We start from the raw sequence: 26,158 nt of genomic DNA, 5'->3' as shown, positions 1-26,158 counted from the left end.
TTATGATCCTGAAGGTTTCATCACTGCTAGGAGAAATAAGTATAGGCTTATAGGCATTAAGCATTGCCAGTACCCACATATTGAAAAATATGCCAACCTGCAAGAATGGCAGATGGATACTCTAGTTGAAAATCTAACTGAGGAAGAGAGAATGCTAAAGAATAGGAGGGAGCTTGAAAAAACTATTGACCTAGACTATGTGCAGCAGGTACCTTTCAGACTGCCTTATTCAGTGGGAGAAGGGACCTCGGCTACAAGGACTGCACCACAGGCACCCTCTACATCAGCACCGGTGACAGACAAAGGCAAAGGTATAATGGGTGCAGAGGAGGAAGCAGTGAAGGAAAAGTCTGCCCCTGTAACAGAGCAGCAAACAGAGCAGCAGCAAGGACAAACTGTCCTACCACAAACTGGGCTGCCAGCAGCTCCAATAATGCAAACACCACCAGCTCAAACTGAGCCATTAACTGCCCCAATTTTACAGACCCCAGCACATGAGGAAAGGGGTACAAAAAGAGAAAGAGAAGAGTCCACTCCTCTCAGTGGATCCTCCCACCAGCCAGAAGCCAAAAGGCAAAGAGCAGACTCCCCAGAGGTAGAAGACATTACTAATGATGTCTTGGACAGTGCAAGAAAAGACAGAGAGGGCAGTCAGCATACAGGTACAAGCTCCTTTCAGCAGGAGCAAACTTTACAGCTCGGTTTGGAGGTGTCCTCTTCTTCCCAACAAAGCAAGAAGCCCAAAAGCACTAAGGCTTCTTTCAAACAAATAAAAGCTCAGAATGAGCTGCTAAGGGCTGAGGTCTACAAGCAATTCATAGATGCAACACCAGCCCAGCAAGAAAGGCTAATGTCAGTATATGACATTCAGCAGGAAAAGATAATCTTCAGCCATCTCAAGCCTACAAAACCTCAGCCCACATCAACTGCAGATTTTGTGAAAACAAGGGTGGAGGTCCTAACCAGAGATATACATCCCATGGACCAGATTGAACTCCATAAGCAAGCTGGGGAGATGGTCTATGCAACCTTGGTGGAGAAGGCCACCATGGCACATGAGCTGAAAGAGTCCCTAAAAAACACCAACACCCAGTTGGATTTTGAGAGAATGTCCTCTCAGGCCAAAGACAATAGAATAAAGTCTCTTGAGGAGATCATCATTGATCTAGGACATGATCCTAGTGATCCAACAGGTGTGAAGGCCCTCATGAAGAAAAAAGATGATGACTTGAATGCATTGAAGAAGAGGTTGAAGCTGCAGCCCACAGAGCACCCTCAAACAACAGAGCTTCAAAAGCAAAAACAGGCTGAGGACCAACTAGACCTCCTAATGCAGCAAGACCAGAGGATCAAGGAATTGGAGAAAGAGCTGGAAGGAGCATTACAAGATAAACAGACAGAATCCACTTCCCAAGCTCCTCCAACTACTTCAACAACAGCAACAACTTCAGGGGCAGCAGTGGCCCCCACAACAGAAGCAGTAGGAACAACAACAGCTCCAGATACCAGCACTAGTGTAGAAGACTTGACCAAGGCCATAAAACAAATGGAGCTGCAGGCTGATGAAATAAAACAGGCCAAGGCCAAACTGGCAGAATTAGATGCCAAGTATGACAAGTCCAAAATGACTGTAGCAGAGCAAAGCAGAGAAATAAAGGCCCAAAAAGAAAAGATAAAGGCCTTGGAGAAAGAGCTGAATCTTGAGACTGCTATGGCCGACATAAAGAGGATCCTATGGGCCAAAATTGGCCAATCCATCAAACAGCAGTGGAGGTCAATAAAAATAATGCATGAGCAGATGGATTTGATGGGCCAAGCTCAAGTAGAAATTCAGAAGGCCAAGACAGTGCTAGGAAACAGACCAGAGCAGGCAAACAGAATGATAGACTTCCTGAACAGGCAAGAAAGGGAGGAATTAGCAGCTATAGGCATTCCCAACAGAACAGAGGCTGTCCTCTCTGCCAAGAAGGCACTAACTCTCAGGAACTATATACAAACAGTGGAGAGGAAGTACTATGAGATGCAAGCAGATGTGGAGGAATACAAAGTTAAAATGGGAGTGCTGCAAGCAAAAGGCCTGCCCAGCTTACTTAGTGGTGCAGGAAAACTGATCTCTTCAGATCAAATGGCCAACAGAATGGCAACCACTATAGAAAATCAGATTATTGCATCTGGCAGTTCATCTGAACAAGCAGGGCCTCCCACAGGGCAGAGCTTATATGACAAACTTGAAGGCCTATTCTTCATTGAGAATGAAGTGAATCACTTGTTTGAAACCCCTCCCAATCTTTATAAACATACAGAGACCGAGGAAACATTGATAAAGATGCGCAGACATCAAATGCCAAAGGAGGATTGGTGGCAAGCGATGCTTCAGGTTTTGCCACGGTAGCTTCAGTCATTCGGCCACTGCCAGCTCCAGATCATACAATACAAATAACATGACAAATGTCAGCAGTTAAAGCAGCTAAAAGTGACTCAGCACATAGACAACAACGGCTGGCCCAAAAGGTAAAGAAATGCACAAATTTTGACAACATACCCTCAGCCGACTCCAACTGCCAGCAAAGTCAACAAGTTCTGACCATTTTTGACAGCTAAGGCAACAAAAGTTATTACAGCATTAACTTTCTCAGCTGCTACACTCTAGCGGTTGGCATGCTATTAATGAAACATTTACTCTTCATTTCAGATATTTTTCTTATGTAAAACTTTGTATATATACTCCCCTTAGTAACGCATAAGGGGTTGGTAATTTTCACTCTGAGGCATGTATACTGTTTACCTTCTGAATTGTTTAATACAAAGAGCTAGATCAGCTCAGTGATTTCCTGGAACTATGGTGTCTTGCTGATGATTCATGTGTTGATGCAGAATTCCTGTGCTGTCTGATGAAATAACAAGTTTTTTCCTTAATCTCTGTTCTTGTCTTTCTTATGTTTATCAAATCATACTCATGTTACACTAAGCTAGCAGTAAAGAAAAAGAATAGTGCAGGATTTGTTATACGACACCTTGTACTCAATTTTTACTGTTGTAAATGTTTGTCTTCAGAAATAACCATGGACATGAATTCTTAATTGCTCATGTAGCTGGTGATTCTATATGTATGAATATTACCTAGAAATTCTTAAATGCTCCTAGGTCAATATCCTCACTGTCTTTCTCTAAGCAGTTTACTGTAAGATTCTTAAGTGCCTTGCATAAACTGGACACAACCCACCCAAACACTTTATGAAAGTTTATTTCTCAGACACTAACCTTGCTCTGCAGCATCACTACAGCATCACACAGCACCTCAAAACAGTTAAAGGACCACTGACTCCATTGCCCAATGACATTTAACATTCCAATGAGAGCATATACACCTTGACTGAATTGTTATCCAACCAAACACAAAAACAAAAGTTGAACATCATAGCTAGCCTAAAATACTATAAGAACAGAGACAAATCATAAAGAGAGAGCCCTCTCTGGTTGCAGTTTGGCTAGAAGCTGTAACCCAAAGATTGGTTAGTGGTTACCCCGGCCGTATTCCCTTGGGAGTCATAGGGAACAACCTGGGTGTTAACATAATTGGTGACTCCGCTGGGGAATTCTTAGGATTTTCCAATTTCTATACATCTCTCAAAGCTACAAATCAAGCCTGAAATCAGTCAGGAGGCCTTCAAAACTGTTTCTGTGTTACATGGACAGCTTTAGGGAAGAGCTTTTTCAGTGAATCTTCATCTTAGCTTTGAAATATATATAGCCATTCCAAAATCTTTATCCAGTCCCTGCAGATATAAAAAATTCCTATAAAATCCTAAAAAACAGTTAGAAGCTGGCTCCCAAGAAAAATCCACGGCATACTAGGGCAAATCCTGACCCTAATCCACACATCATTGTTGATAATCCAAATACTATCCCTAGAAACATTAGGAGGCAGCAAAGGCAGGAGCAGCCTGCTGATTTAACCTCAGATTCAGATCATCCCAGTCTCATCTCTACTCCATGCAAGGTACTTTTCCGGTCTACCCCTAGTTCCCCTAGTTCACCATCCACATCTCAAACTCCTCCTCTCACATCTTCATCCACTGCACATACTCCTTTAACCAACATCCTAGTTTCTACCCCTCCCATCAACCCTGTTATCCCTGTTATCCCATTTATCCCTGTTATCCCCTTGAACCCTGTAAATATGGCTAACAGATATGCACCCTTGCAGATACCAGCTAATGCTGCAGCCCTACCCCAAGACTACCAAACCAAAATCTCATACTTTGACTCCACTGGCCCTTTGACAGCTGTTCAGCATGCCAAAAAAATGCAAGACCATTTTGAGACCTATGAAATAGATGATGACAGTGTGAGAATGAGGATGTTTGTTCAAAGCCTAACTGGGGATGTGAGAACTTGGTTTAGATCTCTGAATGCAAATTCCATCACAACTCCTGATGAGCTGTATCAAGCCTTTACTAATAGATGGGAGAAAAAGAAAGATCCTCTGCACATACTTGGGGAATATGACACTATCAAAAGAGGTCCTCAAGAGACTGTTTTGGAGTATTGTGCAAGATTCAACAATGTATATAACGCAATCCCACAAAATTTAAGACCCCCTCCTGATTTAGCCTTGTACAAATTCCCTGATGGTTTTGACCCTGACATGGCCTATCAATTAAAGGAAAGAGACCCTCAAACCCTTGCAGAGGCCCAAAGGGTTGCTGTCACAGTGGAAGCTAACCTGATTGCCAAAAGAAACAGAGCAAGGTTGGAAAAGAGGACCGTTTTCAAAGAGGAACCCTCTGCTTTTGATCAAAAGCTGGATGCAATACTCAATGGAATGAAAAGATTGGGTGATAGAGTGGAATCGGTTGAAAGAAAGTCATCATGGGAAGCACCGCAAAACAACCCTCCTAGGAATCCAAATTTTAGGAGAACTCAAAACCCAAATATTGGCAAGGCCACTGCTGACCAAGACATAAGACCTCCTTTCCAAGAAAACTATGCTGAAACTTCCACATCAACTGAACCCAATGAAGATCCTCAGATTAATTTAATGGGTCTAGATGGTGAAAGTCAAGTTTTCTTAACACAAGAAGATCATGAGGATGATGAAATCAAACTGTTCCAAACTAAATCAGGTGAATCCTTTGACTTTAAACAAGGCTATGACGCTGCTGTTTATGAGGTCCATAAACAATACAAGCTAAGGAGCAGAACCGTGAATGTAAATCAGCCTGAAAAGGTAAAAGATAATCAGCAGCCTAAAAGAGCCATAGTCACAGAGCCTAGTGACAAAACAAATTCACCTGCAGAAGAAGTAATTATTGAAGAGATCACTGAACCATTGTCCTCAAAAGAGCAGCCTCAGGCTACCTCTTCCTCTCACTCTAATCCAAAGGTTACTCCTCAAGAGGTGAGTAAAAAGGACAAGTCCCAAAATCAAGATAAGAATCAAGAAGAAGAGTTAGTGAACAAGGAAAGGACTGTTATCCAAAACCCCAAGACCCAATTTGAAAAACCCTTTGACCTAGAAACTGAACTTGGCAAATTAAAGATAGCAATTCCTCTCTTAGAACTAGCCAAGCATGACAATTACAAACAACAGATCAAGAAGTCCCTTCAACTCACCAACAGCAAAGATGATGTCAATGTGTTGGATGACACTCCAGAATTACTGTTTGGCCCAGAAGTGGATGGAAAAATAGTAGTCACAGGGATATTACCTTTTTATGTCAGCTTACATATTCATGACAAAATATTACATAATGCAATGTTTGATTCAGGGGCCTCTCACAACCTCATGCCAAAAGCAGTCATGGAAAGATTGAATTTAGATATAACAAGACCCTACAAGGACTTGTTTTCCTTTGACTCCAGTCAAGTCAAGTGTTTAGGCCTCATAAAAGATTTATGTGTGTCTCTGGTTCAATACCCAAACAAAACAATTCTGATGGATGTAGTAGTTGCAGATATCCCACCTAAGTATGGGATGTTGTTATCAAGATCATGGGGGGCTAAACTCCAAGGCTCCCTACAATTAGACATGTCATATGCCACCATCACTGTTTTTGGGCAACCAAAGAGATTATACAGAGAAACATTAATGAAATACATGGTCAGCAGTGAAGAAAAGCCTCAAAACTTTCCAATATATGCTGTCCATTCAGACATAGACTCCTACATCCTCTTCAATGACAGCACAACTCTCTCAAATAATGATGTTGAAACTAAGATACTCGTACAAGAGGAAAACACAAAGGAAGCTCCTTCTACCCATCAAACAACAGTCTATCAATCACTAGACACTGATGCTGCTCTAGTTGTCAAGAACATTCAATCAGATGATGATACTGTTCTAGAAGACAGGCCAGATGAAAAACCAGAACTTCAACTTACTTTGCCAGCCCATGAACAGATTGTTAAATCTCCTTCACAATAAGATATTCTATGGTTCCTTGAATTTGATGGCTCAGTCAACAAATTAGGGGCGGGAGCTGGAGTTTGGGTACACAACAAAGAAAATAGTCATGCAGAAGGCAGAGCCTATAGATTAAACTTCAGATGTACTAATAACATGGCGGAATATGAAGCTCTTTTACTAGGCCTCAAGTTAGTAAAGTTCTTACAAGCTGCCAGGGTTTCAATCATGGGAGATTCGGATTTAGTCATCCAACAAGTGAAGGGAAATTTTGTCACCAATGACAAAAGATTAAGGTCTTATAGGTTTGCTGTTGCTGAGATACTGAACACATTCCCTGACTTCCAAATCACCAAAATTTCTAGGACTCACAATCTGCATGCTCATAGTTTGGCCACATTTGCTAGCACTTGCAAATTACCTTTGGAACCAAATAATTGTTTCACAGCTGAGATAAAGCACAGACCTTCCATTCCAAACAATGTTAAAGATTGGCAAGTATTTGAGGATGATATGCAAATAAACAGTTTTTTAACGCTGCAACAAGAATTTGCAGGATTAAATATTGACACTGACAGAGCAAGTCAATCACAAATACAGTTTAAACAGGTTATTCACCCAATATCACCTAGAACAGCAAAACAAATGCTGAATCCAACTATCTTCAACAAGGAAAACATTCAGCAAATTCAACCAATCAGTTGTGAAGAGGTGGCTAATGCTGAAACTGAAATCATAGAACTAAAGGACAATTTTCTGCCAACGGGCCTAACTCCACTAGAGGACATCTTTGATTCAAATGATATTCCCAGAAAACCAAAAATGCAGCCCTTAAATGCAGCCATTGAAGAATGCAACATTGGTACCATTGACAAGCCCAAAATAATTAAATTGTCTGCATCTCTACCTCCTGATCAAAAGCCTAAATACATTGACCTCTTTAAAGAGTTCCAAGATGTTTTTGCATGGAGTTATGAGGACCTAAAGTCCTATGATACCTCTGTAATCCAGCATACTATCCCTCTCAAGCCTGATCAAAAACCCTTTAAACAAAAACTCAGGAGAATCAATCCTATGCTTCTCCCAGCAATGGAACAAGAGGTACAGAAAATGTTCAAGGCAGGCATCATAGCACCAATCAGATTCTCTGAGTGGATTTCAAACTTAGTCCCTACAAGAAAGAAAACTGGTGAAATAAGGTTGTGTGTGGATCTAAGAAATCTGAATCAAGTATCCCTCAAAGACAACTATCCCTTACCCAAGATGGATCACATTCTACAAAGAGTGGTAGGGGCCTCAAGGATCTCATTACTTGATGGATTCTCAGGATTTAATCAAATCTTAGTACACCCTGATGATCAAGACAAAACTGCGTTTACAACCCCATGGGGAACTTTCAAGTATGTAAAAATGCCTTTTGGATTGAAAAATGCAGGGGCAACATTTCAAAGAGCAATGGATATTGCTTTTGCAAAAGAGATTCATGACTTTTTAGTCATTTACTTAGATGACCTCACACCTTTTTCAAAATCTGACCAAGAACATTTGAAACACTTAAGGCAGATTTTCTTAACATGTAGGAAATATGGAATTTCCTTGAATCCCAAGAAGTCCCTGTTTGGTTTGGAAGAAGGTAAGCTGTTAGGACATATCATTTCAAAGGATGGCATAAGAATTGATCCAGATAGGATACAAGCTATCTTACAAATGCCCCACCCAAGGAATATCAAAGAACTGCAAGCATTCTTGGGAAAGATCAACTTCTTGAGAAGGTTTATCCCAAATTTAGCAGAACTGATCAGATTGCTGAATAATATGCTAAAGAAAGATTCAAAAGTGAAATGGACTGTTGAAGCCAATCAAGCCTTTGAAGGTATAAAGCTGGCCCTTACCCAAACCCCAGTCTTGACCAATCCTCAATTTGACAGGGAATTTATCATTTTCTCTTTTGCCTCCCAGCATACTATTGCTGCTGTTTTGTTACAGAAAGATGACCAAGGAAATGAGAAGCCAATTGTTTTCTTTAGCAGAGCTCTTAGAGATGCACCTCTGAAATATCAAATCATGGAAAAGCAAGCTTATGCTTTGGTTAAAGCCATTAAAGACTTTAGGATTTACATCCTTTATTCCCATGTTATTGCTTATGTGCCAAGTCCCATTGTTAAAGACATACTCACTCAAGAAAACTTAGAGGGCAGAAGAGGAAAGTGGATTGCCAGCATTTTGGAATTTGATATTGAAATAAAACCTACAAAACTAATAAAAGGGCAAGGTTTGGCTAAACTAATGACAGAAGCAAATTTCCAAGCCTTAGACATCAATCAGCTGGACAGTGAACCGGAGCTGGCGACTCCAAAGATCAATGTAGCCTTTGAAAAATCCCCTTGGTACTCTGATATATGTTACGTATTGCAAAACCTGTGTGCTCCCCCAGGATTGTCCAGAACTAAGTGTAGGTTCTTAAAAATGAAAGCTTCTAAATTCTGTGTTATAGGCAGAAATTTATTTTGGAAAAACCATGAAGGGATATTGCTAAACTGCCTAATTGAGAATGAAACTGACAATATCATAGAAGATTTTCATGCAGGTGACTGTGGTGGACACTTGTACTGGAAGTCCACTGTGGATAAAATACTAAGAGCTGGTTACTACTGGCCCACTATGTTCTCTGATGTCAAGAAATTCACCACCTCATGTCATAAATGTCAAGTGTTTGAGAGCAAAAGACAGTTACTGCCACTTCCCTTAAGGCCTATTGCAACAGAGAGACCTTTTCAACAATGGGGCTTGGATTTCATTGGGGAAATTCATCCCTCATCTTCAGGCCAACATAAATGGATCCTAACAGCCACAGATTACTTCACTAAGTGGATTGAAGCTGTTCCATGCAGACAAGCAAATGATTCAACAATCATTCAGTTTTTGGAGAACAACATATTGGCTAGATTTGGCTGCCCTGACAAAATAATAACAGACAATGCTACTGCTTTCAGATCTAAAAAGATGGTGAATTTCTGCCACAAATTTCATATTACTTTGGGCCATTCCACTGCATACTATCCCCAAGGTAATGGCCTGGCAGAATCATCAAACAAAAGCCTAATAAACATCATAAAGAAGGTGCTGGAAGAAAATAAGAAAAATTGGCATAAGAAGTTGGTTAATGCCTTATGGACAGATAGACTAACAACCAAGAGATCAATTGGGACCAGCCCATATGAGTTGGTTTATGGATTAGAAGCTAAATTTCCTTAATCACTAGGGATACCTATTATGAAACTGCTTCAAGAAAGCCAAGCTGAACCAAATGATATGCAAAGAAGGATCAATCAGATCATATGTCTGCAGCAAACTAGAGACCAAGTTTTCAGCAGAGTTCAAGTGTTACAAGAAAAGCTGAAGAAGGCCTTTGACAGAAGAACTAAAGCAGAAGATTTCAGTGTGGGAGACAAAGTCCTCAAGTGGGATTCAAGAAGGGAAGATAAGGGAAAACATGGAAAATTTGATTCCCTTTGGAGAGGACCATTTGTTGTCCAAGCAGTACAAGGAAACAACACTTATTTCCTTAAAAGTCTTAATGAAACTGATTTGGATGAAGGTCCTGTGAATGGCAGGATGCTGAAGCACTATTTTGACTACCACCCATAGGTGCAGCCTGAGTTTCCATTGTACATATCCAGATGTATATATTATTTTCTGTCAAGATGTAAAAATGCAATTTCTCATAGTTTTCTTAACTACCAGCAAAAGATAAATAGATTCAAAGATCTACCAAGAAGGAAAGTGCACAATTTTGGGCAGTTCAAAGCAGCATACTTCAAAGTTTGGTAAAAGCAGTCAAGGGCCAAGGCATTCTGACCTGCTATTCTTGGTCTTTCAAATGAAAAACCATCCCCATGTGGAGCCACTGTTAGCTACCTATACCAATAGGTTTCATTTTTCATGATTGGCATGGGAAGTGCCAATATGATCTACTTTGGCAAGGCAAAGATCTCATATTCTGATAAAAGGCACACATGTGCATTTAGTTGCTGTTGTTATGCTTTTCAATGGGTGATCCAACAGCCTAAGCTGGGTCATGCCATGTTTCAATTTTTGTTGTAGATTAGAGAAAGAAGTCTGTCCAAACTGTTTAATCTTGGCAGACAAGTAGCTTAGGTAGAGAAGTAAGGCTCCCAACAGCTTAATCTGGGACCTTGGAAGAAATAAGGGTAGAAGTAGATAGACCATCAAAAGAAAAAGCCAAAGAAAAGAAAAGGCAAGTAAGGGTCTGCAAGCCTAAGTGCACCCTCCAAGAAGAAACAAAAAATGCTAGGCAAGTAGATGGGTAGGCAGCTGGGGTTGCAGAAATATCATTCCTTGCAAAATAAAGGTGTGCTGAAATGTCCACAAAGGAAAATCAATGGTTGAGAAGCTCCTCTTCTCCATCAGGTTACAGCAAAGAAAGGTAGCATGTCTAACTCCCCAATTTCCCCTTTCACTCTCATAACTAACATCCCTTCATCTATTGAGATTGATGAAAAGATCTGAGGTTTCATGGTGGTTCTTATTCTTTTAAAAGCCACATTTCTTGTCTAAAATTCTTTTCATTTTGATCTACTCTCTAAACTAAGTTGTTTTCACATAAACTTAGTGATTTCATCCATGTTTCACCCCTGTCATCCATATTAACCCCTAACGTCTATTTATCTAAATCCCTCATGTCTCCCTTCCCCCTACTACTATAACACTATGGTGTATAAATCCCAGCATTATCTACATATCCTCCCTTTGGCATTATAGCCAAATATGTTGTTTAGGGAGACTCCAGTCCACCAGGGGCTGTGGTCAACCCTGTCTTGGGGCTGCTCTAACCTCTGGTTATGAGCAACAACCTTTCCCCTAAGCTCTCACCTTCCCTCTGCTCAAAAAACACAAAAAACCCCTTTTCCCCTGCTAAACCCACTCCTAAACCTTTTTTCCCTTATAAAACCCTTGAAAAACCCAAAAATCCCGAAAAACGCACAAAAAACCCTTAACTCTAAAGTTTTCCGCCTACAAATATTAAATTGAATATTTTAATAGGCTAGCGGGCCCCCCCAACCTGCACGATCCGTCGGAGGGCCCGCCAGCCGTCGATCTTCCGCCACCCATGATCCGACGGTGGGCGGGTATTCTTGGGCCCGGATCTGCCGACCTTTAGCGTCCGGGGAAAATGGTTTTCCGCCCCGTACAGGGACGCGTGTCAAACGCTGGGGTTGTTCGGAGCCCCCCTCCCCAATACCACTCATCAGCAAAAGCGGTGCGGGGAACCCGCTTACCACCATCCCGATACCGCCATTCCCTCACGTCATCACTCACGTCAGCCTGACGTCATGTCGCTTCCGCCCACCCCCGCGCCGCGTGGCCCTCCACGTAGCCTTGCCACCTTATCCATCCGCCGCCGTGTCCTGCCATCCTGGCTTACACCTCAGCAGCCACGTCACCTCCGTACCCGGGCCCCGCCATGACGTGATGCTGACGTCATTGGCGGAAATGCGCCAATAAGCCATTTTTGCCAAAATTACCGTTATTAAGGCCCGAAATAGCTGTTTTGTGTCATTTTCGAGCGAAAATACACTGAGCTCTTGCTGCTGCTTCCGCGCCAAATTGTTCCTGAAGCTGCAAAATTCGAATTTGTGCCGCCCAAGCTTATCAATTCAGCTACCTCGTGCCTCCACAGTCCGGCCCGCAGACCATTTAAGCGTTCCATCCAGGTATTCACCGCAATTCCTCTGTTTAACCCATGCTTACCATTTCACTGTAAAATTGCCATTTAAGCACCTGTTAAATTCCATTTAAACTCTGCACCTACTACCTAGAGTGAACCAAGCAACCTGCATTACCCCAGAACTATAATTCGACATTGAAGCAGTCGTTCCACGGACTAAAACTGTAAAATTTTCCTCGAGGTGCTCGGCATTGTTCCCTTTTGCCGAGTACAGGCCAGCTGCAATTGCCACCAAAGGAGACCTCATACCCTCTGCAACTTACTCTTAGCAATTCACATCCCTGTGAATTTGCAGCAAACTGCAGAAACCAGCTTGCATTTTCCACTGAAAAAACACTTTAGACTTGGTCTACATTTGGCCTATTACTCAAGCTCTTAAAAAACTTTGCAGACCATTGCCATCACCTTATTTCAAAACCAAGTTTTACAATGGCTGCTTCTGCATCCTCATCCCTCAGTGTAGCTCCATTAAATCCACCAAATAAAGAGCTGGAGGCCTTGGCATTTGCTGACAAAGACTGTCTTATTGAAGACTTTGAGGGTAACAGGGACTTCTTGCAGATCTTCACTCAACTGAGAGAGGACTATAAGGATGGTCATGGTACACATGGGATATGGGAGTCAAACCTACCATACTATTGTCTCCCAGCTGTAAATGTCTTCCCTGAAATCATTCACCTATGTGCTGAAAACTATGATGTGCAGCACAGAGCTATTAGCACTCCATCTGGGAGGATCCTTTTCTACATTAATGCTGAGTCCATCAACAAAATGTTACATTTTGATCAGACAGAGTTGCTGATCCCATTTTCCATGAACTATTTGCTGGACACTGGTGCCAAGATGACCAGTGAGGAGATCCAAAAGGTCACCAGGAATTTCATGAGACCTGAGTGCCAGCCTACAGGGCCACCTCCATACCTGAATGTCCATTTCAATGATATAGGCAGGCTTCTTCTGGACATGATTGCCTATGTGTTGGGGTACAAAAACAGTGAGCATGTGGATAAAACAATGCTGGTATTGCTATCTGCTTACAGCCCACGCCAACCCCCTGCCTGCAAATATAACTTTGCTAAGTTCATAGCTAACAAGATTCATGATCAGTTGAGCAGAGTGGACAGACAGGGGGTCTTCAAGTACTCGGCCTATATTTACCACCTGTTCATGTACTACCATTCTGAAGCCTTCCCATGCTACATTAAAAGGCTGGATCATAGAGGGGAAAGAAGATCTGTCATCTTCTGGACCTCTGTCTATCACAAAGTCACAAATTCACCCTATACCTACTGTGAATTTGTTGACCAATTTGTATACCCAGTCTCTTGCTTGTTGATGAGGTCCCCTCCTCCCAGAATATCAAATGAGATAAAGAAAGCTCTGCAGCTTTCCAAAAAATATAAAATAGGTGATTGGTACCTATATGAGAACCATACTGTCATTAGGATCTATGGCTGTGAGCTCTGTCCTTACAGGCTCCCAAAATATGTACCTATGAGGTTATTTGCCTTGGAGTATTACAGGCAATTGATTCAGTCCGACCTCACCCATTTCCACAGCTCCAAAAAGAAGGCCCACCTCAAGTTCAAACATCAGTTGGGCCCCTTCATCATGAACAAGAAAGAAGGGTGGGAAGAGGCAGACCTAATCCTTAAGGATAAATACAAGCTGTCCTATAGTTTTCGGTGGGTCCCTTATGACCCTGAAGGTTTCATCACTGCTAGGAGAAATAAGTATAGGCTTATAGGCATTAAGCATTGCCAGTACCCACATATTGAAAAATATGCCAACCTGCAAGAATGGCAGATGGATACTCTAGTTGAAAATCTAACTGAGGAAGAGAGAATGCTAAAGAATAGGAGGGAGCTTGAAAAAACTATTGACCTAGACTATGTGCAGCAGGTACCTTTCAGACCGCCTTATTCAGTGGGAGAAGGGACCTCGGCTACAAGGACTGCACCACAGGCACCCTCTACATCAGCACCGGTGATAGACAAAGGCAAAGGTATAATGGGTGCAGAGGAGGAAGCAGTGAAGGAAAAGTCTGCCCCTGTAACAGAGCAACAAACAGAGCAGCAGCCAGAACAGCAGCAAGGGCAAACTGTCCTACCACAAACTGGGCTGCCAGCAGCTCCAATAATGCAAACACCACCAGCTCAAACTGAGCCATTAACTGCCCCAATTTTACAGACCCCAGCACATGAGGAAAGGGGTACAAAAAGAGAAAGAGAAGAGTCCACTCCTCTCAGTGGATCCTCCCACCAGCCAGAAGCCAAAAGGCAAAGAGCAGACTCCCCAGAGGTAGAAGACATTACTGATGATGTCTTGGACAGTGCAAGAAAAGACAGAGAGGGCAGTCAGCATACAGGTACAAGCTCCTTTCAGCAGGAGCAAACTTTACAGCTCGGTTTGGAGGTGTCCTCTTCTTCCCAACAAAGCAAGAAGCCCAAAAGCACTAAGGCTTCTTTCAAACAAATAAAAGCTCAGAATGAGCTGCTAAGGGCTGAGGTCTACAAGCAATTCATAGATGCAACACCAGCCCAGCAAGAAAGGCTAATGTCAGTATATGACATTCAGCAGGAAAAGATAATCTTCAGCCATCTCAAGCCTACAAAACCTCAGCCCACATCAGCTGCAGATTTTGTGAAAACAAGGGTGGAGGTCCTAGCCAGAGATATACATCCCATGGACCAGATTGAACTCCATAAGCAAGCTGGGGAGATGGTCTATGCAACCTTGGTGGAGAAGGCCACCATGGCACATGAGCTGAAAGAGTCCCTAAAAAACACCAACACCCAGTTGGATTTTGAGAGAATGTCCTCTCAGGCCAAAGACAATAGAATAAAGTCTCTTGAGGAGATCATCATTGATCTAGGACATGATCCTAGTGATCCAACAGGTGTGAAGGCCCTCATGAAGAAAAAAGATGATGACTTGAATGCATTGAAGAAGAGGTTGAAGCTGCAGCCCACAGAGCACCCTCAAACAGCAGAGCTTCAAAAGCAAAAACAGGCTGAGGACCAACTAGACCTCCTAATGCAGCAAGACTAGAGGATCAGGGAATTGGAGAAAGAGCTAGAAGGAGCATTACAAGATAAACAGGCAGAATCCACTTCCCAAGCTCCTCCAACTACTTCAACAACAGCAACAACTTCAGGGGCAGAAGTGGCCCCCACAACAGAAGCAGTAGGAACAACAACAGCTCCAGATACCAGCACTAGTGTAGAAGACTTGACCAAGGCCATAAAACAAATGGAGCTGCAGGCTGATGAAATAAAACAGGCCAAGGCCAAACTGGCAGAATTAGATGCCAAGTATGACAAGTCCAAAATGACTGTAGCAGAGCAAAGCAGAGAAATAAAGGCCCAAAAAGAAAAGATAAAGGCCTTGGAGAAAGAGCTGAATCTTGAGACTGCTATGGCCGACATAAAGAGGATCCTATGGGCCAAAATTGGCCAATCCATCAAACAGCAGTGGAGGTCAATAAAAATAATGCATGAGCAGATGGATTTGATGGGCGAAGCTCAAGCAGAAATTCAGAAGGCCAAGACAGTGCTAGGAAACAGACCAGAGCAGGCAAACAGAATGATAGACTTCCTGAACAGGCAAGAAAGGGAGGAATTACCAGCTATAGGCATTCCCAACAGAACAGAGGCTGTCCTCTCTGCCAAGAAGGCACTAACTCTCAGGAACTATATACAAACAGTGGAGAGGAAGTACTATGAGATGCAAGCAGATGTGGAGGAATACAAAGTTAAAATGGGAGTGCTGCAAGCAAAAGGCCTGCCCAGCTTACTTAGTGGTGCAGGAAAACTGATCTCTTCAGATCAAATGGCCAACAGAATGGCAACCACTATAGAAAATCATATTATTGCATCTGGCAGTTCATCTGAACAAGCAGGGCCTCCCACAGGGCAGAGCTTATATGACAAACTTGAAGGCCTATTCTTCATTGAGAATGAAGTGAATCACTTGTTTGAAACCCCTCCCAATCTTTATAAACATACAGAGACCGAGGAAACATTGATAAAGATGCGCAGACATCAAATGCCAAAGGAGGATTGGTTGCATGCGATGCTTCAGGTTTTTCCACGGTAGCTTCAGCCATTCGGCCACTGCCAGCTCCAGATCATACAATACAAATAACATGACAAATGTCAGCAGTTAAAGCAGCTAAAAGTGACTCAGCACATAGACAACAACGGCTGGCCCAAAAGGTAAAGAAATGCACAAATTTTGACAGCATACCCTCAGCCGACTCCAACTGCCAGCAAAGTCAACAAGTTCTGACCATTTTTGACAGCTAAGGCAACAAAAGTTATTACAGCATTAACTTTCTCAGCTGCTACACTCTAGCGGTTGGCATGCTATTAATGAAGCATTTACTCTTCATTTCAGATATTTTTCTTATGTAAAACTTTGTATATATACTCCCCTTAGTAACGCATAAGGGGTTGGTAATTTTCACTCTGAGGCATGTATACTGTTTACCTTCTGAATTGTTTAATACAAAGAGCTAGATCAGCTCAGTGATTTCCTGGAACTATGGTGTCTTGCTGATGATTCATGTGTTGATGCAAAATTCCTGTGCTGTCTGATGAAATAACAAGTTTTTTCCTTAATCTCTGTTCTTGTCTTTCTTATGTTTATCAAATCATACTCATGTTACACTAAGCTAGCAGTAAAGAAAAAGAATAGTGCAGGATTTGTTATACGACACCTTGTACTCAATTTTTACTGCTGTAAATGTTTGTCTTCAGAAATAACCATGGACATGAATTCTTAATTGCTCATGTAGCTGGTGATTCTATATGTATGAATATTACCTAGAAATTCTTAAATGCTCCTAGGTCAATATCCTCACTGTCTTTCTCTAAGCAGTTTACTGTAAGATTCTTAAGTGCCTTGCATAAACTGGACACAACCCACCCAAACACTTTATGAAAGTTTATTTCTCAGACACTAACCTTGCTCTGCAGCATCACTACAGCATCACACAGCACCTCAAAACAGTTAAAGGACCACTGACTCCATTGCCCAATGACATTTAACATTCCAATGAGAGCATATACACCTTGACTGAATTGTTATCCAACCAAACACAAAAACAAAAGTTGAACATCATAGCTAGCCTAAAATACTATAAGAACAGAGACAAATCATAAAGAGAGAGCCCTCTCTAGTTGCAGTTTGGCTAGAAACTGTAACCCAAAGATTGGTTAGTGGTTACCCCGGCCGTATTCCCTTGGGAGTCATAGGGAACAACCTGGGTGTTAACAGGTAGCAACAGTGGCGCTGGGATCCGCATCAATGATCTGCTTCCCTTTTTCATACCCTTTATCGGGTTCTGACTCAGAGTCGGAACATGCATCTGATTTTGAAACCTTTAGCTCAGCCACCAGTGACTGCTTGGCCCGACACTCACTTGTGTTGTGAGTGGAGCTCTTATGGAACTCGCACCATTTTCCAGTGTCCTTTCTCGGCTTCGCGGCGTTGTTCTTTGCTTGCAGCTTCGGCTGGTTGTCTTGGGCTGTCCCGCCTTGGCTCTGTCCTTTGTTCTGTGTTTTAGGGGCACCTTTCCCCTGCTTTGGATTCGCAGATCCAAAGTCTCACTTCTTTTGTTTCAACTTCTGCTCGACCTTGACGGCATATCGGTATGCTGCGCCGAGCGAGGGGATGTTTAGGAATTGTATTTCTTCCTGGATGTACTTGTGCAGGCAGCCACGGTATTTGAGTATCAAATGTTGCTCTGAATCCTTGATACCCAACTTTGTGCGAAGGGTATGGAAAAGATTGGTGAACTCCGGCATGTCTTGGTCCCTTCCCTGCCGCAGCGTGGTCCACTTTATGTATTCATCCTCATAGCTTCTGACAGGGTAGTACTGCTCCTTGATGGCATCCTGGAACGAATCCCAGGTGGGTGCGGCTGCAAATAGTGAGCCAGTACTTTCATCCTTCTGCTCGCAGTAGGTTTCCCACCAGTCCTTGATGTGGGGGGCTGCTTTGAGAAGAGCAAAAACAATCTTTTCCCGACTCGAAAATTCATGAACAGAAAAATAACCCTCTAGCAGATTTAACCATTTATCTGCGGCATCGGCGTCTATCTGACCCTCGAATATGGGGATTTCAAAATTAACTTGTACCTTAAAGGGTGTGGCGTTTCCAGAGGAGCTGCTGGAAGCCGATGCACCGCTTCTGGGTAGTCGCTGAAGGATCTGGGCAAAGCTGTCCATCATCACGTTCCGTTGTCGCTCGAGGGCTTCTTCGAGCAAGATTTTGATGGGATCTCCTGCCCCCTCGTCTTTCTTCTCGTCCGCCATGGAAGGCCGTCGGGATTTGCGAGGCTGGTCTTGCAAAGGTTCAACCAGTTCAAGCCCTAACTCCTTATATCCCGACCTTGTTGGGGACATGTAAAGAAAAACAGAGAAAAAGCAGACCGCTCTGATACCACTGATCCGGATTTAAACAGGAATGCAACAAATTACAGAGATAACCATATACACAAAGATGTAGCGGAAATAATACTTCATTTCATTAATGGAAAATACTGAAATATGCTTACAACCGGAAATGGAAATAAACCAGCTAGGGCGATGGTAGCTTATCTCTGAGAAGAGATGTGATGGCTACATGCCTCTGAACTGTGTTACAATGAGGCTCAAAGGCCTATTTATTGTTGAGAAACAATGGAAAAACCCTTAACATTCCAAAACCTAACCCTAGGAGATGAAACGCCAAACTGTGGGCCCCGTTTGGGGTAAATTGGTACATCAACTTCCCGGGGTCGTAACTTTGGCATATGATCTTCGTTTGACGCGTACAATAGCTCATTAGAAAGATCTATCCGAGCACTATCATTGTTGAAATGGGAAACATTAGTTGTTGCCCCCAGATTCCCCAAAAAACGTCGTTTAGGGCCTCAAAACGGTTCCGGAAGTTCAGGACCCGAAAAACTGCTAAAAATAGTAAGTTGTGCTACAATTAAGGAAACTGAAAATGCTGAGAAAGACAATGGTGGGGGTCCAGGTGGACTTGGCAGGTGGCCACCAATATCCACCTGGATCAGGTTATATGAATGCTCTGTCTACTCAGCAGCGGTAATATTCATTTAGAAACAAAGATGTGCCGGTTAACCCAATTCAGAAGAGGAAAGAAGTTTTAGCATCAAAGAATGATTCATCAGTTGCACAAAAGAAAGGCAAAGAGGTAGTTGATCCTGATAGCAGCAAATCACCATCAGCAAAAAAATAAAATCAGCAAATTGTATCAAAAGAAAAGGAAAAGAAAGAAGTCCCAGCCAAAGAGGTAGAAAAAGCTCCATCTTTTAGTTTAGAGAATGAAAATACTAAATTGAAGGTATCCAATCCTTTGACTGAAATAATGAGGAACAACATTTATAGAGGACAAGTTTCTGAAATTTTGAATTTTGATCCAATGTCTGATATGGTGAATGTCGAAGATGATCAACCCGAAATGATTTTTGGGCTAGCATTGAATGGTGAGTCTAGAGATAGTGATGTGCCACCTTTTTATATCAGTTTAAGATTGCGTGATTTTGTGTTACATAATGCCATGTTCGATTCCGGAGCTTCTCATAATCTCATGCCAAAGGCTATCATGGATAAGTTGGGTTTGGACATCACTCGGAAATACCATGATCTCTATTCGTTTGATTCCAGGAGAGTAAGATGTATCGGGCTCATCAAAGACTTGGTTGTGAGTCTGGATCAAATCCCAATGAAGAATGTTTTGATGGATATTGTTGTGGCGGATATTCCTCCCAGGTTCGGTATGTTTCTTTCCAGGTCTTGGGCAACAAAATTGAAAGGGACACTACAACTAGATTTCTCCTATGCAATGATTTCTGTGTTCGGCCAAATGAGGAAACTGTATCGGGAACAAAAAATGAAATACTTGATTACAAGCAAGGAGAAACCAATTAATCATCTGATTAATTATGTACATACATATCTAGAGTCTTTTGTTTTGCATTCAGATAGTTTCAATGATATTGATAGTCAGTTAGTAGAAGTAGGAAGTATTCCAGAAATAGCAGAAAATTTCAGAGGAGTTTTAAAGAAAGAAGGACAAGAACAGTAGAACACCGTTGAGCAATTAGCTGAAGGTAATGGACAGCAAGCAGAAAAAGCACAGCAAACAGATTTTCAACACTTGTAAGAAGAGGAAGAAGGTTTGTGGACCATGGATTTCGATGGAGCAGTGGGAAATGATGGTGCTAGAATTGGTATTTGGGTACGCAGTCCTTTCTCCGCCCCGAACAAAGTGCCTAGTAATGTGCGGGTATGCTCTTACAAATTAGCCTTTCATTGTCCGAACAATGAGGCTGAGTATGAAGCTTTGATTGTTGGCCTAAAAATTCTAAGAAAGTTGAATGCTAAGAGGATTGCAATATATGGCGACTCCGAATTGGTGATTAAGCAGGTCAGAGGTGAATATCAAGCAAAGAATCCTCGGATGTGGGCTTACCGGAATGCAGTTCTAGACATCCTGAAATCATTTTCAGAATATACCTTGACATGTGTGCCTCGTGTTCAAAATAGCATTGCTGATGCTCTTGCTAAGGCAGCCAGTAGTTTGAAGATTCCAATGAACTCAAGTAATAAATTAGAAATCCATGTCAAGCATCATCTGACTGTCTTGGAAAATCAGAGATATTGGCAAGTTTTCCAAGATGATGAGGAGATTGATGATTTTCTGCAAAACAAAGTTAAGTTCAAAGAAACCTCAATTGATGTAGAAAATGATGATGGTAAAGATGATGTGCAGATCAATCAAATGGACGTGTTGCAGCTAAAGGATAACATTATTCCTAAAGGCTTGATACCTTTAGAAGAACTCTTTGATCAAGATGACGTAGCCCGCAAACCAACATTTCAGCCAACAGAGAAGGGTGTTGAAGAGGTCAATATCGGAACAGCTGCTAATCCTAAATTGGTAAAACTATCTAAAGCATTGCCACAAAAGATAAAAGCCAAATATATCAATTTGTTGTCTTCATTTGCTGATGTGTTTGCTTGGGACTATTCTGACTTGAAGACATATGATACCAATATAATTCAGCACATTATACCCATTAAGCCTAATCAGAAACCTTTCAGACAGAAGTTGAGAAGGTTAAATCCAAAACTGCTGCCATCAATTGAAAAGGAGATAAACAGGTTGTACAAATCAGGAATCATTGTTCCCATTATATTTTCAGACTAGATCTCTAATTTGGTGCCCGTACGAAAGAAGACAGGTGAGATTCACTTGTGCATTGATTTTAGGAATCTAAATAAAGTTTCATTGAAAGATAACTATCCACTGCCCAAAATGGATCATATACTTCAGCGAGTAGTGGGAGCATCTCGTATGGCACTACTCGATGGGTATTCTGGATATAATCAAATTTCTTTCCATGAAGATGACCGAGACAGGACAGCATTCACCACTTCGTGGAGAAATTTTCATTACGCTAAAATGCCTTTTGGTTTGAAGAACACGGGTGCCACATTTCAGCGGGCAATGGACTTGGCTTTCACAAATGAGAAGGATGTCTTTTTGGTTGTGTACCTTGATGATCTGATAGTGTTTTCCAAATCAAATGAAGAACACATGTATCATCTGAAAACTATTTTTCAAAAGTGCAGAAAATATGGCCTGTCACTGAATCCGAAAAAGAGCTTGTTTGCCATGGAGGAAGGCAAACTACTTGGGCACATTATCTCAAAAGATGGCATTCGTATTGATCCAGCACATGTACAAGTGATTCAGCAAATTGATCTACCCCGGAATAAGAAGGAGATTCAATATTTCAATGGTAAAATGAATTTTTTATGCCGCTTTGTACCTAATCTTGTTGAACACCTAAGAGAGATTACAAACATGCTTAAGAAGTACAGCCAAGTGAAGTGGATGGAAGAGGCTATAAAATCTTTCAATTTAGTCAAATTGGCTCTTTCTTCAGCTCCAGTTCTAATCAGCCCAGAATACACTCAGGATTTTATATTGTTTTCATTCTCTTTGGAGCATATTATGGCAGCTGTGTTGATGCAGAAAAGAGATGATCACGAAAGGCCAATTGCTTTCTTCAGCCGAGATATAAGAGATGCAACCTTAAAGTACAACATCATTGAGAACCAAGCCCTCGCACTTGTGAAAGCATTGAAAGATTTTCGGGTATACATTCTGCATTCTCATATTTTGGCTTATGTTCCTAATGCTGTTGTCAAGGATGTTTTAGTGCAGATAGATCCGGAAGGAAGATGAGGCAAGTGGATTGCTGCTTTGCTGGAGTATAATGTGGAAATAAAGCCCACAAAGCTTGTTAAAGGACAGGGATTGGCAAAGTTAATGGCCGAATCAAACTTGCACGCCCTAGACATAAATCTGATCGCTGCTATGTCCTATGAGAATGAGGAAGGTTCGTCAATTCAGGTATCTGAAATGTTTGTTCTCTCTCCGTGGTATTCAGATATCATATATGTGCTTCAGAATTTGTCACCACCACCCAGCATGACTAGAAACAAAAGTAGAACTTTCAAATTAAACGCTGCTAAGTTTTGCATTCTAAATTCTGCACTTTATTGGAAAGATCTTGGTGGCGTTCTGTTGAATTGTTTGGTGGATGAAGAGGCAAAGCAAGTCATGGAGGATTTCCACAAAGGAGAATGTGGCGGTCACCTTTTTAGAAAAAAACGGCAAATAAAATTCTAAGAGCAGGATACTATTGGCCAACATTGTTTGCTGATGTATATAAGGTAGTCAAGAGCTGTCATAAATGTCAGATTTTTGAAGGAAGGCAGAAATTACAGCCTTTTCTGCTTAAGCCTATTGAGGTGAGCGCCCCTTTTCAGTAGTGGGGGTTGGATTTCATTGGTGAAATTCATCCTGCTTCTTTCGGTCAGCATCAGTGGATTCTCACAGCAACAAATTATTTCATGAAATGGATCAAAGCAATTCCCACTAGACAAGCTACAAATGTGGTAATTATTTCATTCCTAGAGAATAACATTTTGTCTCGTTTTGGTTGCCCGAATAATTTGATCACTGATAACACAGCAGTTTTCAAATCAAAAAAGATGATTTAGTTTTGTAACAAGTGTAAAATCATTTTGGGTCATTCAACTGCCTATCATCCGCAATGAAATGGGTTGGCGGAGTCTTCTAACAAATCTTTAGTCAATATCATCAGGAAGCTGCTGGAAATCAACAAGAAGAGTTGGCATAAGAAATTGGTCAATGCACTTTGGGCAGATCGGGTCAGTCAGAAGAGATCTATTGGTATGTCCCCCTTTCAACTTGTATATGGAGTTGATACAGTGTTCCCTACCTCTCTCGCAGCTCCAGTAGTCAAACTTCTTCAGGAAGCCGGTAGTGAAGACGATCCTATGCAGAGAAGATTGAATCAAATGATCCATTTGCAGCAGACAAGAGAAGAAGTTTTCCAAAACATAGCCAAGTTGCAGGAGAATATTAAGAAAATTTATGACAGAAAATCAAAGGCGGACAAATTTCAGTTAGATGATGTAGTGCTGAAGTGGGATGCAAGGAATGAGGAAAGGGGTAAGCACGATAAGTTCGAGAATATCTGGAAAGGTCCCTTTAAGATTGCAGCATATCGGGGCCAGAATGGTTTCCTTTTGAAAGAAATGAACGGAAAAGAATGTCTAGGAGGGCCGGTCAATGGCCGGCTGCTCAAGAGGTACCATTTCTGAGTTGTTTCTATTGTTTCCATTGTCACTGTAAATACTGTTTTATTTCAGTTTTGGTTTGAGTTTGTCAAGTCTATTTTTGAGTCACTTTGAGTCAAGTTTCAGTTGATAAATTAGTCAGGAGTTTTGTGTTGTTTGTCGAAATAATGACTACGTAACCCAATGGACGAAGGCACTATCTACTCACCCAAAGATCTGCAATTCTTCGCACCTCCAAGGACCTACCATCCCCCATTGGAGCCAATGTTAGAGTCGGTCTTGTCAATCCTCCATTAGAGATCAAAACTCTTTTTGCATTTCATCTTTAGGGGTCGCATTCGATTCATTCAATTGCATTCCGTTAGGGGCATGCCATTAACTTATGGAAGGGATTGGTGTTCTCATTTCCCTCATTCTTTGTACCTACTGGCTCAGGTCTGTTCATTTAAATCAAGTCTTAAAGCCACTTACAGTCCTGTTTCCGTCTCTTGATCAGCAAGTAATTTTAGTCACCAGGTCTAGGGTAGTTGATTTAGTCCTCAAAACGCCCAATAATGCCAGCAGGCCAGAGGGAGTTTCAATAAGTTTCATCTCCAGATTTTCATCATCAATAATGCTCAAGGTTGATTCCTATTCAAAACTCTGTTTTGAAGAGGAAATCATCAAATTAATGTTTGTAATTAATATGTAAAGTCTTCTGTCATGAAGAATTTTAAGTGCAGGCCTTGGTCACCTTGTTATCTTCAGCAGCTCTATACCCTGTAAGACAAACAGAAATCCATCATTCAGTTAATCAGAAACACGATGATATAAATGCCCAAAACAGAGTTGAGAGAATAAGCCATAAACTCTGGATTACAGAGTTTTCTTCTTTTGAGAAAACTGGTTAGAAGATATCACCTTTGCATGATGTTGCAATTAGGAGATGGGGTCATCAATTTTGTGGTTAAAATACCAAAGGAAACAGGTGCAAAAATAGAAGTTGCAACTGAAGATACATTTTACTACAAAAAGGGAAAACTTCCAATCAAGCAAAACACTAAGAAGGGCAAACTTCGATATTACCCATATAACATGAAATTGGAACTATGGATTGCTTCCACGAACATGGGAAGATTTATCTCTTGCAAATGCAAAAGTTAAAGGAGCATTTGATGACAATGATCCAGTTAATGTAGTGAAGATTGGGGAAAGGCAGGCTAAAATTGGAAGAGTACCCAGAGTGAAGCCATTAGCTGCTTTAGCAATGTTTGATGAAGGTGTAGTGGATCGAAAAATTGTTCCTATTTTGGTTGATGATCCAAGGGCGCCACTTGTCAATGATGTCAACAATGTTGTGAAGCACTTTCCAGGCACATTAAACTGCAATTTGAAACTGGTTTAGAGATTACAACAGATGGAAAGCCAAGACTTTATTTACAAGTCTGCGTGGCGCATAGAACAGGTGGCGTGGTGCATACGCTGAGCGCGGCACACTGGGCCTCAGAACCCAATGTAAACTAACAAAGGTGCAGTGCACTGGGTGCGCGCAGCGTACTGGGTGCATGCGCGGTGCACACAGCCAAGAAAGCCAAAAATCACCCAAAAATGCACGGATTTGTCAGTTTGAGGAAAAGGATCGGTGGCATGCTCCAGCAATGAAGGCAATCCCGATTTATCAGATTCGGTGAAAGGCTCGAATTTTGAAGAGTTTATCCGTAAACTTGAAAATTGTAGATCCACACACCATACCATGAAATCGGATCCAACACAATGCTTGAGAGTTGGAGGGAGGATGACATTCCTCCTTGTCAACACACAATTGTACGATGGGAAATCGGCTCAATCATGCCGGAATACAGTCAAGATCAATAATCAACGAAGAGGAGGAGCGAATTTGTTGTTTGAGAGCCAAAATTGTGTGTTGGACGGGCGCGTGGCGCATTGGGAGCAGGCGCGGTGCACCCATAGTGCGCGGCGCATGGGGCACATTTTCGCAGTGTTAAATTACACTGTCGCAGTGCACACACATGGAATGGTGCACTGGGCTTGCATGTGACGGACACAGCCAGGAAACCTGAGAAATGCCTAAACTCACTCCCATCACTCGAAAACACGTGGACTTGCCAGTTGGATCGGTTATTAACATGTTTTCTCCTTTATTAAAGGGCAAAAAGCTTAGTTCAAAATCCTTTCTATGAAGAATCAGGTTTTATTAAATGGAAAAGGGAAGGTGAAAAGTCCAAAAGTGAAAAGCTAAATTTAAATGTATGTATCCACTGTGGCAGAGAAATATGGTTGGATGGTCTATTTTTTGTCTTCAGTCGCCAT

General features: G+C 41.8%; 1 pseudogene; it reads left to right on the top strand.

The window, feature by feature from the left end:
- LOC149262112 (soluble inorganic pyrophosphatase 6, chloroplastic pseudogene) overlaps positions 1-25,287 on the top strand; it is a 34,156-nt pseudogene extending 8,869 nt beyond the window's left edge.
- The last annotated feature ends 871 nt before the right edge of the window (positions 25,288-26,158 follow it).

The sequence above is a fragment of the Pinus tabuliformis genome, chromosome 6, assembly GCF_031772625.1.
Source record: "Pinus tabuliformis cultivar Carrire ecotype Pingquan chromosome 6, CPIR1, whole genome shotgun sequence".
NCBI classification, from domain to species: Eukaryota; Viridiplantae; Streptophyta; class Pinopsida; order Pinales; family Pinaceae; genus Pinus; species Pinus tabuliformis.
This window is presented reverse-complemented; position numbering and strand designations above follow the sequence as displayed.